At 42.4% G+C, this 19,891-nt stretch overlaps 1 protein-coding gene and 1 long non-coding RNA gene across 6 annotated transcripts in view; one reads left to right on the top strand and one right to left on the bottom strand.

Annotated features, from left to right (window-relative positions):
* The window catches only part of SNX10 (sorting nexin 10), a 67,862-nt gene extending 60,198 nt beyond the window's left edge, over positions 1 to 7,664 (bottom strand). The window contains exons 1-2 of one of the 5 annotated variants that reach the window (XM_061414308.1): positions 7,574 to 7,662; positions 1,276 to 1,427 (exon numbers count right to left, since the gene is read on the bottom strand). The gene's annotated coding sequence lies outside the window, so the exon portion shown is untranslated. Of the gene's footprint in view, positions 1 to 1,275; positions 1,428 to 7,452 lie in introns of all 5 variants that reach the window. The other 4 variants (XM_061414307.1, XM_061414303.1, XM_061414305.1 and 1 more) reach the window with 4 other exon arrangements.
* LOC133246234 (uncharacterized) lies at positions 6,198 to 19,756 on the top strand. Its single transcript, XR_009735960.1, has 3 exons — positions 6,198 to 6,390; positions 7,384 to 14,928; positions 15,396 to 19,756. It is a non-coding gene; the product is annotated as an uncharacterized LOC133246234 (long non-coding RNA).
* The last annotated feature ends 135 nt before the right edge of the window (positions 19,757 to 19,891 follow it).

Here is a 19,891-nt window from a genome sequence, read left to right on the forward strand (position 1 = left end):
AGGCAGGGAAAACAGGACCAGCCTGGGCTGATTAAGAAGTAGCACCACTGGGGAATTCCCTGGTGGTCCAGTAGTTAGGACTCCATGCTTCCATTGCAGGGAGCACAGGTTCAATCCCTGGTCGGGGAACTACAATCCTGCCAACTGTGATGTGTGGCCAAAAAAAAATAGAAGGAACAGCATCACTTTCAGTAGACCTAAGTGTTCAGCCCCCCAGCAGTGGAGGGCCTGCGTTGACAGAATGTCATGAGGAGGTAAGCTGGGAAGAGCTCTAATGGGCATCCTAGGATGGGGAAGTCTTGAATGATGAGAGGAGGAATGCTGACTTCTCCCAGAAGGCAGGGATGTAGTACTCAGAAGCCTGCCATGATGGTGATGATTCATCTGGGGATGGGGTGGAGGATGGACTGATAGGCTGTGAGCTTCATCAGAGAGCTGCTGGAATGCATCAACCAACAGAAGAGATCATGGACTCAAGGTGGGCGGGAGATGGCCAAACACATTTGAAAATAACAAGAAGCAGAACCCTGAGGATTTGGTGGGGAGGGGTGAAATCATTTTTTGTGATACAATGGTGTCTTGGTGTTTTGTGTGATACATTTTGTGTCTACAATGGTGGACACATCATATATTTGTCAAAACCTGGAGTGTACAACACTAGGAATTAAGTGAACCTCAATGGAAAGTACAGACTTTGGGTGACAGTGTGTCAATACAGGTTCATTGACTATAATGACATACATACCACTCTGATGCCAAGGCTGATAACAGGAGAGGGGAGGCAGGTTATACATAGGATCTCTCTGTACTTTCCATCAGTTTTGCTGTGAACCTAAAACTGCTCTTAAATATCAAATCTATTAGGACTTCCCTGGCAGTTCAGTAGTTAGGACTCCATGCTTCCACTTTAGGGGGTCCCAGTTCAATTCCCAGTCAGGGAAATAACACTCTACAAGCTGCACAGCCCCGCCCCGCCCCTACCCCCGCAAAAAACATCAGGTTTATTAAAAAAGATGTATGGGGACTTCCCTGGTGGCCCAGTGGCTAAGACTCTGAGCTCCCAAAGCAGGGAGCCCAGATTCGATCCATAGTCAGGGAACTAGATTCCATACGCCGAACTAAAGATTCTGCATGCTGCAACAAAGACACAGCACAGTGAAATAATTAAAAAAAAAAAAAAAAGACATATATACATTAAAAAAAAAAAAAAAGACGTATATAACAAGAATAACTTGGAGACAGCATGATGGAAGAAGGGCGTCAAGAGTGACTCACCAGCAGCGGACTGGAAGAAGACTGGGGTCACAGGCGGAATGGGGAAGCTGGAAAGGAGGTCTGTTTTTAGAGGTGAGAGAGAACAAAGATGAGTTCAGCTGGGAACAAGCCAGGATGATGGTGGACATCCACACAGAACAGCCTTCAGGCACCTGAAGAACAGTTTGGGGCTCAGATAAGAAAAGGGCAGAGGCATGCAAACTGGAAACAAAAGTAAGCACTACATGTTCCTCTTTTAAAGTGATAAATTGTCTTTCAAAAAGGAAAATCATTGCAACACACCGGAAATAGCCTTCCCAGTCTGTCGAAAGAACTCTTGCTGGGGAGGCAAGTTTATTTACAAAGGAAAACAGCAGCACCAGGGGTTGCGATATACTAGTCACTTTCAACTCTGCCCAAAGTGACATCAGTCCAGATAGGAAGAACTGGCAAGTTATCTGAGGGACAGCAAGAGGGAGATTTCACTTAAGCAAACAGTTTCCCCTAACAAGGTTTTCCAGGTGGCACCAGTGGTAAAGTACCCACCTGCCAATGCAGATAGACCTAAGAGACCTGGGTTTGATCCCTGGGTTGGGAAGACCCCTTGGAGAAGGAAATGGCAACCCACTCCAGTATTCTTGCCTGGGAAATCCCATGGACAGAGGAGCCTGGTGGGCTGCAGTCCATATCATCACACAAAGTATCAGACATGACTGAAGCAACTTAGCACGCATGACTGCCTAACAAGAGTAGGAAGGACAACGTGAATGCCAAATAGCCTGACTCCCAATCCTTATTCTGCCCCTTGCCCGGGGAGATTGTTTCACATCTCTGTGCCTCAGTTTCATCATCTGCAAAATGGGGATAATGGCCTGCTTCATGGATCAGCTGTAAAGATCACATGAGTACATGTGGAGCTCAGCTACTGTCACTGATCATTACTTTCTAGAGTTTTCCAAGACTCCTGAGGGAGAAAACGCTGAGGTCTCTTCCTGATTATCACAAAGCAACTGTGCCTTTTTAAAAATATCCCCTTCAAGTATCTGATTTGTCAGATGGGACAGGAATATTTACAGAAGCAGAACATTTTAAGTCTATATGCTCTGAAACAGCCCACACAAGAAGTGCACACCTTGGCCTTTCCCTGTGGCACAAACTTACCCACAGTTTCTTGGCATTGGCCTTGACCCAAGAAGAACGAGATAACACATAAAGTTATTATGTGTTAATAACTGTTAATAGTGGGTAAAATGCCAAACACAATATTCCTTACACTAGCTGCCCAAAGCACTGACTGCAATCCAAAGCATCTGACTCATATCTGTCCACAGATCCAGTCTGGCAAAGGTCTCACCTCAAACAGAGGTCACATTTTTTTCAAGGTTTCCCAACCATCAGGGAAAAGTGCTAGTTACAAAAAGCCAGCATCAGGTCTGCACTCCCCCATAAAAGGTGAAGCTGATCTCCCAGGGTAGGAATTTTCAGGTGTACCTGGGCAGAAGCAGTCCCAATTCTCAGGGTCTGATCACCCAGAGAGAGCTGACAAAAAGGCTCCACATCCCCTGCTTTGAGACACTAGAATCTAGAATCTAGGGCTGTGGGAACACCTGCCTCCTCCTCAGTGGTCCCAAATGCCACTCTCCAATAAACAGGGCTGATGTGTCAGTGAGGCAGGGGAGGATAACGATCAGTAATAGAAACCTCCTCCCTGTGTCTTGTGTTCGTAATTTCTAAGGAGTGGTGGTTCCCTACATATAATGCCCCTTGTTCTGTTCTGCACTTTGAACTGTTAGGGTCTGTAAGTCTGAGGTGAACTGGAGAGCATCCATAGTCATAAAGATAAAGAGAAAAGACCCTGCAGCTCATGGGTAAGGGAGGAGGGTGAGGGGCAGGGCTGAGAGACCAAGAGAAGGACCCGGGAGATGATGGAAGATCAGGAGGCCCACAAGGTAACTGCTCAACTCATCTAGTAAACTCTTCTGAATCAGCAGAGCACGTGGTGGGGTAGATTTCTCAATCAGTGAAAGATTTCCCCATCGGTATGGAGAAATGGTCTTGGACTTCTCTGGGGGTCCAGTGGATAAGACTCTGAGCTCCCAAAGCAGGAGCCCTGGGTTCGATCCCTGGTCAGGGGACTAGAGCCCACATGCCACAACTAAGAGTTCCCAATGAACAACTAATGATTCCCATGTGTCACGATTAGAAGATCCAATGTGCTGCAATGAAAACCCAGTGCAAACAAATTTTTTTTTAAATCTCACATATGTGTATATATATTTTAATATCTATAATTTTGGTTTTGACATTCAATCTTTAGTCTAAGTGGCATTTACTTTTGTGAATGGTGTGAAGCTTGGATCTCATTTTTTTCCTAACTGGATCTCATTTTTTCCTAATTGGACCGATAACAGTCCCGATAAACTTTACTACCGTAAATTTAATCACATGATGAATTTCTATCTTGACAAGGGAACTAGGTCTGGACTTGCTATTTCTGGTCTGAAGTAACGTATTTTGACGTCCAGTTGAACGATACATTTCAAAATATATTGCCTATTAGTATAATGCATTGATATTTTCCCAGGAAAACTTCTATCAATTTGTAAAAATTAAGTGACTTTAAAGTGCTGGCCTAAACTAACAGCAGGTTCATGACCTATTAGTCTTATTTAGTCACTGGAGCACCAAGCTTTGGCCTGACTTCCCAGTGATTCACACCCTACATGGAAATCTCAGACTTCGTGGAATTTCACTTGAATTTACAAATCCCTTAGCAATAACTTTCCAACACTACAATTCGACCAATAGGCCTGAACAGCATCCTTGTGCCTTAACCAATATATGTTCTGACTCCTTCCTTGCTTTCTCTCAAAACAAGTTTTATCCTCCTGGCTCTTATCACACAGTGTTGTAGATTCCCATCTTAAATCACTGCAGAGTGGTTCAGCTAACAAGATGACATGCCAAAAGATGATGTATTTTAATAGTGCTTCCAAGAAACTTTGTTGGCCTCTCCCACACTGGGGAAGAGGGTGGGAAAGCTGGGAGTCTTTGGCTTTTTGTAATTCATTCACCTGGCACCACTCGTTCCAAAGGGAAATATTGGGGTGTGATGGAAAGAGTATGAGACTGGAAGTTAGGAAACCTGAGTTTTATAGTCCCATTTCTATTTCTAAGTAGCTTCATAGCTCAGATTAAGCTATTTGTAAAATTAGATTATAGGAACAGAACAGTCATCACCAAATTTTCTTTCTACCATGAATGACCCTTTAAGAATCTAAAGGAAGGACCTCCCTGGTGGCCCAGTGGTTAAGACTCTGCACTTCCACTGTAGGGGGCACAGGTTAGATCCCTGGTCAGGGAACTAGGATCCCGAATCCCATGCAGACAAAAAGAGAATAAATAAATGAAAAAGTATTTTCAAAAAAAGAGAATCTAAAGTAAGCTGTGGATTCTCACCTCTAGAATAATATACTCTTGTACAAGAGTATGAAATCATATGTTTTCAGGGAGTTCACAGACTCCCTAAAGCCTATCTCTGTATTCCCAGGGTCAAGATCACTGAGACCTACCACAAACTTCTAAAAAATAACACAGAAGACAACAGAAATGTATGTAGAATCACAAAACCTTAAGCAAAGTTGAATCATTTCCAGAACTAAAAGCATCTTCTTCTCCTCAGAGACTGAGAAAGGGAAGAGGTTTCTTAGGGTAAAATAAATGGAAATGCCAATTAAGGGCTGCCCTTGATTGAGGTCTGGCTAAGCCCTTTACCTACATTCACAGAGGAGTGCCTGAGGGACAGTACCCATTCCAGAGCCAGGCTGCCTCGTTCAAATCTCGGCTCCATCATTTATTAATTGACTTAGGCTTTGTGCCTGTTTCTTCTTCTGTTATTGAAAAGGGGAGAAGGGAAGGGAAAAAAAAAAAAAACTAGGGCAGAATAAAAACAATACATATCTCAAGGACTGTTAATATACATATGGTACTTGAAATCAAGCCTTGCAGACACTAAGCCCTAAATAACAATTCCACGTTATAGAAATCCAGGACACATTTGCTGGAAGGTTAAGCTCTTGAGCTGAAGAGTTTAGGGAAGCCATAGATATCTTGATAACTCATTTTCCCTCAGATGTAAACAGAATCTGCTTCAGAGGTTTGTTTTAAGGATTAATGAGCCTGCCATGTTAAAAACTCTTTTCACAATCCCTAGCACATCATCAGTGCTCAGTAAATGTCAGCTATTGTTATGAACAATTCTGGGAGGCAAGGATTATCAGTACCTTTTTTAGTTCTGAAGAAAGGATAAATCAGAAAGTTAAGTGTTCTGCTAACAGTACCTCAGTTAGTAAATGATTATCCCCAGATTTCAACTCCAATGAATCTGAAACCAGAAGTTGTAACCACTATTACACACAACCCCTTAATTAGAACAGGGCTTAGAGAACAGAAAAGCTGATTCATACCTACTAATTTTAAGTGAGAGAGAGAGAGAGAGAAAAAAAAAAGACTGTTGGTGATAAGAGTCTTTTATCCAAAATGCAGGGTATTTATTCTCCAGGGAGGTCAGTCATGACTGGCCAAAAGCCCTCATTTGCTACTCTTAGAAATGGAAGACTGAAAAGGCTGGACCATGGTCTCATCGATTTCAAACCCCTGGCAAGTGGTTGTTAAACCACAGCCGTCACATCAAAAGAGGAAAAAGAAGCCATTTCCTATAATAGCTGAACAAACAGAGTTCTCTACAAAGCAAGTAGAGACCCTAAGGCTGAGAAAAGTAATATTAAGAGTGCTCCAAAATCACATAGAAATGCCATAGTAGAACACAACATTAGTCTTTAAACATCAAAGTTTTATGTGGGAAGTAATGAAGGTGTTTATGTCTGTTTCCAATACCAAGCTCCAGGAGGCCTTCCCTGGAGGAAGTAAAATAAGAGGAAGTTCCTACCACAGCCCACTGTTGCAGGAGGAGAAGCAGACAGTCAGTCAGTCAAGAGACCCCTGGTGAAGGGCGGTGTCACCTGAGAGCCACACCCCACTCCTCCAACACCAGTTTCCTCCCTAGTGAAATAGTCACCTCAGAAATGAGAATGAAATAGACCAGCAGGAGAAACAGGGTGGTCCACTGAAATACAGGTCAGTGCTAATCACCTTTCTTCACATCTTCTATATATTTACTTCTGGGTATATGGTATTTTTTGTCTTTTTTCAAAACAGTCCCATTAGTCAATCTTAAATCTACCATGCCTTTAAAAAGGGGGGTACGGTGCTTAGCACTAGGCATCACTGATCATTGGAAGGGATGGTAGAAACAGCGGAAGCATCTCATTCAACTGCATCCTTGGAGTTTGGTCCATTAGACGGAGTAGCCAGTTCCCCGCTGTGGCTGCACTCATCCCTGCCACCCAGCCCACTCCCAGGGGCGAAGAGGGACTTTATGCATTCCCAGCTTACCCCCACCCCTACGCCCCTAGAGGTGTGGAGAAGGCTGCGGACGGAGGGAGTCAGAAGCCCATCACAATCTAGGCCTGTTTCTGCTCTCACTGGCTGGATGACTCTGCTCCCTGGGGCCTTAGTTTCCCAGCCTTAAAATGAGAGGTTTGAAGGAGATCACATGAAAGCCTCCTGCCTGCTCTAAATTTCTAAACCCATTATTCTGATACATAAACGTGTCCTGCAGAAATAGAAGCCCTTACTGGCAAGCAGGACTTGTGGTTCTACGTCCCCCTGACCATTCCCCTCAATCCCCCGCGGACCATCTTACCGAAGTATGATACATCAGAACTGAAAAACAGGCTGTTGCTTTCCCGTGGTACCAGACCTAGTAATCAGTCAAACGTGGATTTTCTCTCGGGCCTTTTCCCTCAATCCCACAATCCCAAGAAAACCCCCTGCCTACCCCTCCCAATTTCTAAACTCAAAGCTACCCTTTCGTGGATTAAAAATACCCACCCAAACCCGGCCTGGTGTAAGGTGTCTCAGCACATTTCCCGCGCCCCGCCCCCCCTCCGCCGGAGTCCGGGATTCCACCTCTGCCCCACCTTCTCCCTGGGGTGTCTTTTTAGCCGGATCGATCCGATCCGTGCCCTCCCCTGGCAAACCAGCCGACCGATTCCTCTTCCCCGGCAGGAATGGAGGCAACGCCCGGCTCCAACCCCAGGAGACCCAAGCATCTTCCCAGCCCGCAGGGAGAGGCACCTGGGCGCAGAGGAAAGGGCCCCAAGCCTCCGCGAAGGAAAGGGCGGCCGGCTAGTCCCTGGTAGCGGTCCTCACCCGGCGGCGCGAGGGAGGCCTTCCCGGCAGATCGCCTGTCACTTACGGGCGGCACCTCCAGGCAGAGCCGGGCAGAGCAGGGCCAGCGGGCCAGCGGGTGGCGGAGTTTGCTGACTCAAAGGCGCGGCGGCGGCGGCGAGCGCCGAGGAGCGCACACGAGCACAGCCCCGCGCTCCCCGTGCACGTAGCGGCCCCGCGCCCGCGCTCCGCGCTCCGCGCCCGCTATCGTGGCCACCGCACCGCCCAACCCAGGTACGGCCCCGCGGGGGCCTGCCCCGCCCCTGCTGCGGACCTGGAAGCTGCCCTCGGCCCCCGGGGCTGGGGAGAGCTGTGCGGCCGCTGGGGGGCGCCACTTAAAAGCCACCAGGAGCTTGCTAACCCCGTCCCGCCCCCTTAGTTACTTACGGAGAGGATGGTTGAATGGGAAGAGTGATGGATAGATAATGGTACAGTGTCAATGGTGGAACCTAGGTGGTGGGCATATGGGTGTTTACTGAAAAATTCTTTCAACTTTTCTGTATGTTTGAATTTTTTCACAAACCATCCTGGGGGGAAAGAAATGAGGTCTGTCAAGGTGGCTGAATCAGTAAACCGTTTTCCAAGTGGCATCTTGGGTTGCATCTGACCCACTTGTTCGCGTGGAAAGCCGCAATAATCACTTAGACCGCTAATGGGTGACTACATGACAGAATAATAAAGGCAGTGTTTTAAAAAATCCACTGAGTAAATGTTAAAGATTTTACTGGTTTTATTCAATGATTCATGATTAGTCAGCATCCAATTCAGCAGATAGGAAGAAGCGCTAAGGAGCTGTACAAAATAAAAGGCTCTTACAGACATAAGGCGGGGAGACAAGGAAATTATCCTAGCAAAAATCGGATTGGTCATGGCAAGATCTCTTTTTTCTAGGAGAAGACAGGGGTCTATCAGGGAGATAGTCACACTGCTGACAGGTTGATATTAAGTTCCCATTTTGTGATGTCTCAGCAGATGGCCATAATGGTAAAGAACCCACCTGCCAATCCAGAAGACATAAAAGAGCAGGTTAGATCCCTGGGTTGGAAAGGTCCCCTGGAGGAGGGCCTGGCAACCCACTCCAGTATTCTTGCCTGGAGAATCCCATGAGCAGAGGAGCCTGGCAGGCAACAGTCCATTGGGTCCCAAAGAGTCAGACGTGACTGAAGCAAATTAGTACACAGTGTAAGTGCTCACCGTAAGTGACTCCTTTCTGGGCCTATTCTCTCTCTTTAATAGGAGTCTAACATTTCATAATTTAAACACGAATTTTCCCACTAGACACAGCCAACTCCATTGATCATTCAGGCCATTCCAGGCTTACCTGAAAATATCCAAGTCTATATTCCACACTCAAATTGGCTTAACTTAAGAAAACTTCTAAATCTACAATGTTGTGTCTTAACATCTGGGATCCTAATAATTCATTGCTGAATCTTGGATCACTTGTATTTAATTTCCTAAAATTGCAACCCAGCTATAACACACAAGTAAATGTAAATATGATCTCTTCTGAGAATCAAGTTAAATTGTCTTTTTCAAATTCTTTTCCCTATGCTGCACAAAGCATTGACTAGAAAACAAAATGCAGTATGTGTCTAAGATCCTAAGAGATTCTGCAAAATTAAAATCTTTCTAAGTATATTATCAACAAGAGCACGATTTTACAATGTGGGCAGAGCATTAAAAAATAAAATAAAAAACCTTTGGAGAGTATATAGAAGTCATTTAGATATCTGACTTCCACAGAAAGGAAGAATATGAAAAAAATTCAGAATAGAATAAAGCAATAATGGATTTTAATCCACTCTATCAGGGTAGCTACTAGGTGGTGTTTCTAGTTTAAGAATTGTAATGTACAACCTAAATCCAGGGGACTGAGCTAAGTGACCACCACATTTTTAGACTGTGACTTTTTGTTATACTATCAGGTAAAAGACTGGACTCTCTGGTTCTTAAGAAATCCTAGGATGCTAATAAAATCACCAAAAAATTGCTATTAAGAAGAAATCCTCTTGCCAGTCCCAATACTACCTCAACTCTGGCTTCTAGGGTCAAGTTAACTGATTCAAACCCCAACTTTATCACCTCTCACTATGTGATACTGGGATAATGACACTCTCTGGGCCTCGTTTTACCATCTGAAAAAAAAGAGAGATGATAATAATAGCACCAGCCTCATAGGGTTGTTGTGGGGGTTAAGTGAAACATTTCAGGTAAAGCTCCTGAACTATGCTAGAACATTGTAAGTGCTCAATAAATTTTTATTATTATAACTGTTATTACAACATGATTCTTTTCTCTAATTTCTTTCATCTCCAAATACCCTTAGTTAGACATATTAAGGAAAGCCAACTGTATTCCCTACCTCTAACTCAAGAATCAATAAGAAGATAGAGTCCATCTGTCTCCTGGGAAAATTGCAAAATGCACAGACAGTAAAAATAGAATTTGCCTGGACTTGATCTTCAGCAGTTATAATTAACTGATACAATACAGTTATTCTATACTATCCAAAATTTACATGAATTGTCCTGCCTTCTTGAGAAACACTGTCATGGTACATATTCATTCTGCAAAAAGATGGTCTTATCATTCATCAAACAACTAATAATGAGATGTGAGCAAAAAAATTTAAACAAATAATTTGGATTTTGATTTCTCATTTTACATCATCTTTTTGCAATAATATGAAGACATACGGATTGATGTGAATAAAAATAATTTCTCTTGACTATTTTGATGGGAAATTAATCAGTCAATCTAAGAAAGAAATGGAAAATTTTATTAGTGCCAAATTAAGGATTATAACCTGGGAACAGCCTCTCAGGAAACTCAGAGAACTGTTCCACCCATTAGAGGTCAATGCATAGTTACATAGGTTTTTGAGATAGAGGCTGCTGCTGCTAAGTTGCTTCAGTCGTGTCCGACTCTGTGTGACTCCATAGACAGCAGCCCACCAGGCTCCCCCGTCCCTGGGATTCTCCAGGCAAGAACACTGGAGTGGGTTGCCATTTCCTTCTCCATGAGATAGAGGGCTGTACCTTAAATGACCTATTAATAGTTTGCACAATCTGGATCTGCAAGTACCAAGTAGTAGGTCATCATGGTGCCTTACAAGATTAAGAAGGAATGTTATCTTTAAGGAGTTGTCTTCTTGGTGCTAGGAGAATGTTGTTCTTTATGACTGAGTAGGCATTTTTGCTGCTGGGGAGGTCTGGTCAATGTATAACACAAATACACAATGCACAGTAGAGTGGGAAAAGAAGGCCAAAGCCCAGAGGAATTTTTTTATGTTTAAATTTTCCTTAACTTGCCTTAGAATATGAGCTTTTATTTCATCATGATCAATCTAATGTGTTTTTTCAAAATACCTCTTTTATGCATCTGTCCCCCCAAAAAAAGCTAGAAAAAAGTTTTGAGACTGCTTACTTACTTGTAAGGTAAAGAGCTTTAGACTTCATCTACTCACTCCTCCATCTTCCTTATGTGTTTATTGACTACTGTTCTGTCAGTTAACACCCCAAACCTATTAACTTTGGCATTACCTTTGACCAACTCCCATCCCCTGATTCACTCAGGTCCAAGTGCTATATATTTCTTCTGAGTTAGATCTTGGTGTTACCTTCTACTTTCCATTCTCGTGTCTAAACTCTCAGCTCAAAATCATACAATAGCCTCTTTATGAAACTAAGCAGGACCCTGTGGGACTCTTTCCTGTAGCCCCTGTTTTTCTTGTTTGCAAGGAATAGACTCCAGCCTCCAACACCTTCCCTGAGTTCCAAAGGGTAGATTGGAACAGTTGCTAATCAGGGAAAAGAGGCTATGCAGAGACACAAAAAAAGATGACCTGAGGCCAGATTGAAGGAGGGCAGGCCCTGCAAATACCATGATCCTTCTTTGCAACTCCACCCTTGAACCTTTGCTATAAAACTCCTCACCAAATCCTCCCAGTTTGGGACACACGGGTTTTTGAGGCACAAACCATTTGTGTTCCCATTTGCCTGGCAAATCAATAAAGCTATTCTTTTCTACTTCACCCAAAGCTCTGTCTCTGAGATTCGATTTGGCACTGGTGCAGAGGCTGAGTTTTTGGCATCATTTACAATGGTCTGATTAAGTAGTTTTCAAATATTTTTAGCAACAGGATATTTTCTTCACAAGAACCTCATTTATAAACTAGTGAAACCAGTATTTCATTACTATACATTTATTAGAAGAATTCAATTTTATAACATTCAGTTCAGTTCAGTCACTCAGTCATGTCCGACTCTTTGCGACCCCATGAATCGCAGCACGCCAGGCCTCCCTGTCCATCACCAACTCCCGGAGTTCACTCAGACTCATGTCCATCGAGTCAGTGATGCCATCCAGCCATCTCATCCTCTGTCGTCCCCTTCTCCTCCTGCCCCCAATCCCTCCCAGCATCAGAGTCTTTTCCAATGAGTCAACTCTTCGCATGAGGTGGCCAAAGTACTGGAGCTTCAGCTTTAGCATCATTCCTTCCAAAGAACACCCAGGACTGATCTCCTTTAGGATGGACTGGTTGGATCTCCTTGCAGTCCAAGGGACTCTCAAGAGTCTTCTCCAACACCACAGTTCAAAAGCGTCAGTTCTTCAGTGCTCAGCTTTCTTCACAGTCCAATGCTCACATCCATACATGACTACTGGAAAAACCATAGCCTTGACTAGATGGACCTTTGTTGGCAAAGTAATGTCTTTGCTTTTGAACATGCTATCTAGGTTGGTCATAACTTTCCTTCCAAGGAGTAAGCGTCTTTTAATTTCATGGCTGCAGTCACCATCTGCAGTGATTTTGGAGCCAAAAAAATAAAGTCTGACACTGTTTCCCCATCTATTTGCCATGAAGTGATGGGACCAGATGCCATGATCTTAGTTTTCTGAATGTTGAGCTTTAAGCCAACTGTTTCACTCTCCTCATTCACTTTCATCAAGAGGCTTTTTAGTTCCTCTTCACTTTCTGTCATAAGGATGGTGTCATCTGCATATCTGAGGTTATTGGTATTTCTCCCGGCAATCTTGATTCCAGCTTGTGCTTCTTCCAGCCCAGCGTTTCTCATGATGTACTCTGCAGAGAAGTTAAATAAGCAGGGTGACAATATACAGCCTTGACGTACTCCTTTTCTTATTTGGAACCAGTTTGTTGTTCCATGTCCAGTTCCAACTGTTGCTTCCTAACCTGCATATAGGATTCTCAAGAGACAGGTCAGGTGGTCTGGTATTCCCATCTCTTTCAGAATTTTCCACAGTTTATTGTGATCCAAAATCAAAAGTTTGTGAATGATTCTTGGAGTCTCCTATCAGGGTCAACATCCAATTTATTTCTCTATTCGATTGCTCAATACTGAGAAAATTCTACTCTATGCTGAGAAGTATTTGTAAATAATAAGAGCTTGGAGAGGAGTCTTGAGAGTCCCTTGGACTGCCAGGAGATAAAACCAGTCAATCCTGAAGGAAATCAACCCTGAATATTCATTGGAAAGACTGATGCTGCAGCTGAGGCTCCAATACTTTGGCCACCTGATGCAAAGAGCTGACTCATTGGAAAAGACCCTGATGCTGGGAAAGATTGAGGGCAGGAGGAGAAGGGGACGACAGAGGAAAAGATAGTTGGGTGGCATCACCAACTCAATGGGCATGAGTCTGAGCAAGCTCCAGGAAATGGTGATTGACAAGGAAGCCTGGTATGCTGCAATCCATGGGGTCACAAAGAGTCAGACACCTGAGCGACTGAACAACAATGAGTGGTTGCCCTATGGTTATAGTTTATACCAGAATGACTGGTCCTGCTACTCATTCATCACTTGCAAGTGAGCTGTTTCACCACCAGACTTCCTCTTACGGGAATGCACAGTCTTGGGGCAACTGTCAATCAAGGGTGGTAGGGGAGGCAGGATCTGAGACCCAAGTGAGCCAATCAGACTCTTCTGGAAATTTGAATTATGAGGGAAATAGCATCAGATCAGGAAATTAATTCAAGTTCCCAGTGCTGTGAGCCTGGGTTCAATCCCCAGTTGGGGAACTAGATACCCCATGCCATAACTGAGAATTTGCATGCCACAATTAAAGATCCCACAGCTAAGACCCAACGCAGCCAAATAAATACATAAAAGCATTGGTTTTAATGCCAGATTTTACTTCACTATTACAGACTAAAAATAACAAATTTGTTGGTTAAAACTGACCAAAAACAAAGTGTAGCATTACTGAGCATATCCTGAACATAAATCCAGGCCCAAGTCATGTAACTTCTACGCCTTTGATACAAATTGCAGTACAGTATAATTACCACCAACCTCAACCAAAGAGCCAGTGGAGAAGCCCATCATCTTGGATAAAGCAGTTAGAGGTTCCTGCTCTGCATTTATGGTAGCCTTTATTTTACATCTATGGCACTACTTCTGGATCATGGGTGCGTAACAGCCAATAGCCATGTTGAGATAGTAGAGTGCAGTAGTTAGGGCTCCAGAGTCAAAGGTTCAGTTCTAATTCCAAAACTTTTACTTGGTAGCCAATTGACCTCAGGCAAATCATTTCATCTCTCCCAACCTCAATTTTCCTATCTGTGAAATAAGATCCACCCTACAAGGTTAGAATTAGGAGATAAAGTATATAAATAACTTAGCCCAGTTTTGCAACAGAATTTTTTAAAAACTTCATAAATATTACTTAGTGTGCAGTAAAATTCATATTTTATAGCAAGACAAAAAGACAGTTAAACGTAGAAAATTATCTCTGCCCTTTGGCTTCTTCTCTCTCCCTTTTGTGCACTGTGTGTCTGCATTATGCATAGACCAATCTGCCCCATTTGGGGACATTCTCCTACATCAACAAGATAACTCCTTAAAAGATAACATTCCTTCCAGATCTTGTTAGGGGCTTAGATCAAGATGTGTAAACCATCCGTAATATGCATCATTTAATGTACAGCCCTTTGTCTCAAAATATTTGTATAACTGTGCCCTGACATGTATATATATGCTGCTGTGGTACACAGGCTTCTCTAGCTGAGGAGCATGGTCTTCGTTGGCCCGCAGCATGTGACATATAGTTTCCAGACTAAGGATCGAATCCACACCCCTTGCACTGGAAAGCAGATTCTTTACCACTGGACCGCCAGGAAAGTCCCACGTGCCCTGACTTAGGGGAATAGTTCCCAGAGCTTTCTGAGATGTTCTTCCAGGGTTCTAGTCCTCAGATTTGGCTTGAATAAAAATTTCCCACTTCTTTCTTAGATTAACTGTTTAATTTTATATATAAATATAGGTATTGATATATGGTCTAGAAGGGCAGCCTCAAACTTTGAACAGATGCTACTCCTGAGAAGAATGACCCAACACTGCTGCTGGTCCATGTAACATCTTTGTGAGAATTTTTTTTTTTAAAGCTTCTTTTCTTCCAGACAATTTACTGCCATCTGCTGGAAAACTATCATTTTAAAATGTTAAAACTGACTACCCTGTGCCTAGAGATACCTAGCATTGTTCAGGACACAACCTGCACAACTATGCTCCATGACCCTAGAGGCCATGCCCTTTATGGGTAATGATTGAACTTCTTATAATGATACTGAGATCCAGCTACATTCTGAGGTTTATTCAAAGCAAGTTAAGTTGGCCACATGAATAAACATTAGTTTTCAATGTGTTAAAATTTAGCACATAACACATTTCAGTGTACAAAAGTGGCTGGGTGCCAAAGCAATGAGATTTGTGGGTTGTCATTGCCAGCATCACAGACTCAAAGCTTACAAGTGCTGGGAGGGCTTAAGTAGTAGCAAGCTTGGGTATCAGATAAGACACATTTATTACCTCTCAAATCCTTCCTTTTAGATGGCTGCTGCTGCTGCTGCTAAATCGCTTCAGTCAGGTCTGATTCTGTGAGACCCCAGAGATGGCAGCCCGCCAGGCTTCCCCATCCCTGGGATTCTCCAAGCAAGAACACTGGAGTGGGTTGCCATTTCCTTCTCCAATGCATGAACGTGAAAAGTGAAAGTGAAGTCACTCAGTCATGTCCGACTCCTAGAGATCCCATGGACTGCAGCCTACCAGGCTCCTCCATCCATGGGATTTTCCAAGCAAGAGTACTGGAGTGGGTTGCCATTGCCTTCTCTGTTTTAGATGGCAGGAATGCAATAAATTCTTGCATAACAAAGTATCATTTCTCAGTAGTCCCAGGCATCCATTTTCTTGCTTTTCTTTATGTTTCAAATATCGTTTTGAAGCACCAGGAATTGGTAAGCTACTTGCAGCCATTTGCTCATAACAGCTTAAAATATTTTTGCAATATTGATTTAAATTAAGTATTAAATTAATTAAGTTACATTTCTATCTATGTGGATTTAGACCTACATGGTCGAAATGTGATGCTAATTAGCAGTGAATGTTAGAACTGTGAAGAATATTGTTCGTATGAAAGTATTAAATAATATTCCATTCAGTTCAGTTCAGTCGCTCAGTTGTGTCCAACTCTTTGTGACCCCGTGGACTGCAGCATGTCGGGCCTCCTTGTCCATCGCCAACTCCCGGAGTTTACTCAAATTCATGTCCATTGAGTCAATGATGTCATCCAACCATCTCAACCTCTGGCATCCCATTCTGCTCCCACCTTCAATCTTTCCCAGCATTAGGGTCCGTTAATTCACCCAAAAAGAAATCAAATTTAGAATTGCCAGTTTATTGAAATAAATTAACAAATTTTATGTTTATTAAACAGAGTTTTGGGTTTTTTAAACTTTAATAAGTGATACTGAATGTTTAAGAAGAATTAGCTTTTAAAAAACACTGGAAACATTCAATAAAAATATGTTCAAAATTTGTTCATTTTGACTAAGGCTACATATAACTTTTAATTCTTTGATCATTACTGTCAATAGAGGAAAAATTATGTAAAAAGATTCATTATGATAATAAAATTAGTGATTTAGTTAAAATAAAGTTTTAAAAAATCTTTATGAACAAAGTGAAGTGAAGGAAAAGTCACTCAGTCGTGTCCGACTCTTTGCGCCCTCATGGACTATACAGTCCATGGAATTCTTTAGGCCAGAATACTGGAGTCGGTAGCCTTTCCCTTCTCCAGGGGATCTTCTCAACCCAGGGGTCAAACCCAGGTCTCCCACATTGCAGCCAGATTCTTTACCAGTTGAGCCACAAGGCAGGGAGGGATCTTTATGAACAAAATACAATAATTTATAAATTATAAATGTATTACTTTATTGCTCATACAAACATCACCAACCCAACAGAACATCCAGATATGCTCAATAATTGAATTTAGTTATCTTTGGTATTTCACTAAACGTCAATCACATAAAAACATGACTATGAATATATTTTTCAATTTTGACATTAGGAAGTTTGATCTGTCAAAGTAGAAGAATAGATTATATTTCATTTAACAGTTTGTCAGGTTGATTTATAACTGGTAAATATTTAGACATATGATATGCCTGTCTTCATTTTACTCTTGGCCAAGAACCCATAAACACATTTATGGAGCTATAAATGAATAAAATAAAATTAATATCACACTACATAGACGTATCATTTCAAGATGCATCATAGACCTAAATGTAAAAGGTAAAATTATTAAGTTCTAGTGAATATTCAGAATGCTATTTGTTGAGTTTAAGGCATTAAAAGCATTAATCATCAAGAAAAACTTGATAAGTTGGACAACATTATAATTAAGAAGTTCTGTTCATCAAAGGATACCATTAAAAGAGTAAAAAAAAATTAACCAGAGTTGGAGAAGATGCTTGCAATATATGAAATCTGACACAGGACTTATATTCAGAGTATACAAACAACTCCTAAAAATCAATTTTTGAATAGTCGGACAACTCAAAAGAAAAATAGGCAAAATCTTGAACTCCCTAAATGATGATATTCAAATGAATGATAAACATATAACAAAGTATTCAGCCTTATTAATTATCAGAGAAATACACATTAAAAATGTCAACTAGAATACGACTAACAATACTAAATTCTGCCAATGATGTGGCGCAACTAGAACTCTCATAATCCACTTGGGAAAATCCTTTGATGTCATCTATATAAGCTGAACATACACATACGATGTGGCCTAGTAAGTACATTCCTGGATAGATGCCCAACATAAATGCACATACATATTTCTGAATACATGTAAGGATATACAGGAAGGTTCTTAGCAACACTATTCATAATATCCCAGCTGTCAATGACCATGAGCATCAGGAGAGAAAAATAAATTGTCGTGTATTTGAAATGGAACAGGACCCCATGGTCCTTCCCACCATGCCCTCCACCTGCCTTTTGCTGTGGAAAAAGTTAGCCAAAAAATAAGTTTAATCAGAGAAGTGAGAAAACACAGAAACAAAGAAAAACAGTCCAACAAGACTAAATAATAACAGTTTAGTCACTAAGCATATTAAAAAATCTTTAGTTCCTCTTCAAGGGCCGTAGATAATAATCTGAGCCATATCCTGTGAACTGTCTTGTGGATGCTGAAACCCCCCACCAGGTGGAAGAAGTTAACTACATAATGACCAGACTATAGCCGTGACATAAGCTGCCAGAATTCTGGGAACTAGCCTCAAGAAAATGGGAATAAACAAACCCTAGAACTGAAGATTAACTGTACTTAAAACAATCAAGATGACACGTCCTGTTTCAAGATGACTGTCAGAGCTGGCTGTGCTGTTTCCACACGTAGCCACCTTCTTCCGTTTATAAAAGCTCTTGCCCAGTGGTTGTCAGTGGTGGGGCAGGGATGGGGAGAGTAGGCCTTTGGACAGGAGTCCACCCTTCCTCACCCTACACCCTTGGTTCCCAGAATCCAAAATAAAGCAAACTTTCCTTTCCACCAACCTTGCCTTTTATCTGTTTTTGAGCAGCGAGCAGCCAGACCCCACTTTCAGTTCCATAGTTATACAACACTGAGAGTGAATGCACCCACTGCTATGCACGATGTGAAAGACTCTTATCCCATATTGTTCCGTGAAAGAAGCTAAACTCCGATACAAAACAGGCAAAGTCATCTGCAGCATTAGTAGTCATGGCAGCGGGAGGTTGTGACTGGAAGGGGAGTGAGGTAATATTCTATTTCTTGACCTGGCTGGTGTCTACACAGGTGCATATGGAGAATGGAAGCACAGAGAGAGATAAAGATCTGATCAGATTCCCCTCACACATCTCACAGCTCAGCCTTTGCCAGCCAAGAGACCACTGTATCTAATCTCCCTCCTATAAACTCTTTACGTACTTGGTGCTCAGTCGTGTCCGACTCTGTGAGACCCCATGAACTATAGCCTGCTAGGCTCCTTTGTCCATGGGATTCTCCAGGCAAGAATACTGGAGCCATGCCCTTCTCCATGGGATCGTCCCGATCCAGGGATCAAACCCGCATCTCTTACATCTCTTGCATTGGCAGGAAGAGTCATTACAGTTTGAGCCATCAGAGAAGCCAATGTAAACTCTTAATATACTCCCTCTAAAGGTTCTTCTCAGAATTTCCTCTTGGGAATGGGAAACTGTTGACTCCTAGCTGAAACGCTTGGTAATTCTCCAGGACGAGGTCCTCAGGGAGGGTCAGCAGTGCTCCTCTGTGTGAGATACCTTCCCCTGACACTGGCACCCTCGAATAACCAGTGAAGTCAAGTCTGTGGTTTTGCTGGTCCTAACAGTGGTCCTGGCCTCCCCTTCATGAGAGTATTTTTTCATTGCTTCAGTACTTGGCAGTTTTCACTGCCTTTGAGGATCCTGATAAGCATCATTGGAAAATTTAGATACAGCTTTAAGAATTTCCCTGCTCAGCGTTTGGATGTTAAAGAAATGAAGTGAATGGATACTTTTTTTAAAAAAGGAAAGAAAATAATTCCCCCGCTCAATATTTACATAAGCAAGAAGAGCAGCATTAAGAATTTGAGCAATATGACTTCCATGAAGGTCTTCATTCCGCTCAGGTAAAATCTTCCCTGGGCCAATATCATCTGTTTTCAGCCCTGTGAAGCTTGCTTGAGCCAGTAATGAATGATTTTATTTGGTTGAACCTTTGTTTTTTTTTAGTGTGGGCCCTTTTAAACGTTTTTTTTTGAATTTGTTACAATAATGCTTCTGTTTTTCATGTTATAGTTTTCTGGCCTTGAGGCGGGTGGAATCTCAGTTCCCTGACCAAGAATCAAACCTGCATCCCTTGCAATGGAAGGTGAAGTCCTAACCACTGGACCTCCAGGGAAGTCCCTGTTTGGTTGAATCTTATCAAAGTGGAATAAATGGCTTTTGTGAGCAAATTTTTTTTGCAATCTCAACTAGATGTGACTATCACATTAATTCCTGCACAGTGA

The sequence above is a fragment of the Bos javanicus genome, chromosome 4 (genome assembly GCF_032452875.1).
Source record: "Bos javanicus breed banteng chromosome 4, ARS-OSU_banteng_1.0, whole genome shotgun sequence".
In the NCBI taxonomy this organism is placed as follows: domain Eukaryota; kingdom Metazoa; phylum Chordata; class Mammalia; order Artiodactyla; family Bovidae; genus Bos; species Bos javanicus.